The following is a 2,500-nucleotide window of genomic DNA, read 5'->3' on the forward strand; positions in this document are numbered from 1 at the left end:
GATGTCAATATTCCTTTGTCCATTTCTCCTTCCAGCCTTTTCTCTTCCAATTCCTTCTTATTTTCCACAATAGCCTCTTTATTCACACCATCCTCTTCCTCATTCTCTCCACCATTTTGTAATTCAGTTTCTTTTGACATTCGCCCTCCTACACCTTCTGACTCTTTATTTTGAATTTCATTCTCCATCCAACACTCACATCTTATGATCACCTTTCTGCAATCCGGGCACTTAATTGCATCGCAATCCCTTGCGTAATGACCCTGGCCATTGCACTGATGACATTTAAAATCTGGACAGTCTTTGAACACATGTCCCGGATTCATGCACAATCGACAGGTTTTAACCTGACGATCATGCATGATCCTGAAATACTGTGTTCCCTCCTCCGTATCAAACTTTGTACTGTATGGCAGAGACACTACTTCTTTAGGAAATTTCACCCTTAGGTACCTTGTACCATCCGCAATGTCTGTGCCTGGATACATTCTTCTTATGATGTCTGAAACAGGTGTTACGCCCCAATTTTGTAATTTAATTAAAATGTCAGAGTCCTCAATATAGGCTGGCAAATGTATGAAAGAAACCACATACTCCCTTGTTTTCAGTTGTCGAATCTCACACAGTTTTCCTTTTATCATTAATCCTTCATCTAATCCATCGCACGCCTCCCTGTTTATCAGTGTAATTTCATATTCTTTTACTTGCCTTGGTCTGACTGCTAGAATCTTTCCTCCTCCAATCCTTTCGTTCACTGCTTTGATAATGTCCTCTGCTCTTGCATCTCTCTGATCCGCCATGTCAACAATTACTGTAGCCTCTTTAGAGTAAATCCTCTTGTTATAATCCATTCGTCCTTGTCCATCTCGTTGTTCTTTATCCATTTCTTTGTCTGTTAGCACTCGTCTTCCTCCTGCCAGGTCCACTTCTTTGCCATGTAATCCATCCATTTTTCAAACAAAAGAAAAATTTCTCCCCAGACAGCAAACTGCTGCTGGGAAGTATAAAAACTAAAACAAACAAAAATCAATAAGTTGCAAAAGAAATAAATCTTTACGCAGATAAAACAAAACAAAAAACACAAGGTGAGCCTCTCTCACCTACTGCCTACTACAAACTGCCAACTCACTTCCTGTGTGGCTCACTAGCGTTGCCAGGTTGGTTTGGCCGTAAGCGAAGTTTGCTGCAAAGAGAGGGCTATTTAAAGACCAGCCAATCTTATCGCCAGTACATTATATAAGTAGGAAAGAAAACCCAAAAACTTAAAGCACCTGGTATTCCTAGGCAGTCTCTCATCAAAGTACTAACCAGACCTAAACCTGCTAAGATTCAGAGATCGGGCATTGACTCTATTTTATGGCAAAATTATTATAAACTAAGTGAAAAATGTCCAAAAAGCTTACAGCACCTGGTATTCCCAGGCGGTCTCCCATCCAAGTACTAAGCAGGACCAAACCTGCTTAGCTTCCGAGATCAGACGAGATCGGCCAAAGCCAGGTTGGCATGGCTGTAAGCGAAGTCTGCTGCAAAGAGAGGGCTATTTAAAGAGCAGCCAATCTTATCGCCAGTACATTATATAAGTAGGAAAGAAAGCCCAAAAGCTTAAAGCACCTGGTATTCCTGGGCAGTCTCTCATCAAAGTACTAACCAGACCTAAACCTGCTAAGATTCAGAGATCGGGCATTGACTCTTTTTTTTTTTTTTTTTTTTAATGAAAGATTATTATATAATTCGTGAAATTTTCCAAAAAGATTAAAGCACCTGGTATTCCCAGGCAGTCTCCCATCCATGTACTAACCAGGCCCACAGCTGCAAATATTCAGAGATCGGGCATTGACTCTATTTTTTGGCAAAATTATTATATACTAAGTGAAAAATGTCCAAAAAGCTTACAGCACCTGGTATTAAGAGGCAGTCTCCCATCCATGTACTAACCAGGCCCAAACCTGCTAAGATTCAGAGATCCGGCATTGACTCTATTTTTTGGCAAAATTATTATATACTAAGTGAAAAATTTCCAAAAAGCTTACAGCACCTGGTATTCCCAGGCGGTCTCCCATCCAAGTACTAACCAGGCCCAAACCTGCTTAGCTTCCGAGATCAGACGAGATCGGGCATAGCCAGGTTGGTATGGCCGTAAGCGAAGTCTGTTGCAAAGAGAGGGCTATTTAAAGACCAGCCAATCTTATCGCCAGTACATTATATAAGTAGGAAAGAAAACCCAAAAGCTTAAAGCACCTGGTATTCCTAGGCAGTCTCTCATCAAAGTACTAACCAGACCTAAACCTGCTAAGATTCAGAGATCGGGCATTGACTCTTTTTTTTTTTTTTTTTTTTTTTAATGAAAGATTATTATATAATTCGTGAAATTTTCCAAAAAGATTAAAGCACCTGGTATTCCCAGGCAGTCTCCCATCCATGTACTAACCACGCCCAAAGCTGCAAATATTCAGAGATCGGGCATTGACTCTATTTTTTGGCAAAATTATTATATACTAAG

At 40.3% G+C, this 2,500-nt stretch overlaps 1 non-coding gene and 1 pseudogene across 1 annotated transcript; both read right to left on the reverse strand.

The window, feature by feature from the left end:
* Positions 1-1,396: 1,396 nt before the first annotated feature.
* LOC128006501 (uncharacterized) lies at positions 1,397-1,515 on the reverse strand (annotated as a pseudogene).
* Positions 1,516-2,023: 508 nt separating this feature from the next.
* LOC128009264 (5S ribosomal RNA) lies at positions 2,024-2,142 on the reverse strand. Its single transcript, XR_008180979.1, has one exon. It is a non-coding gene; the product is annotated as a 5S ribosomal RNA (ribosomal RNA).
* Between the last annotated feature and the right edge of the window lie 358 nt (positions 2,143-2,500).

Source organism: Carassius gibelio, chromosome B22 (genome assembly GCF_023724105.1).
Source record: "Carassius gibelio isolate Cgi1373 ecotype wild population from Czech Republic chromosome B22, carGib1.2-hapl.c, whole genome shotgun sequence".
Lineage (NCBI taxonomy): Eukaryota > Metazoa > Chordata > Actinopteri > Cypriniformes > Cyprinidae > Carassius > Carassius gibelio.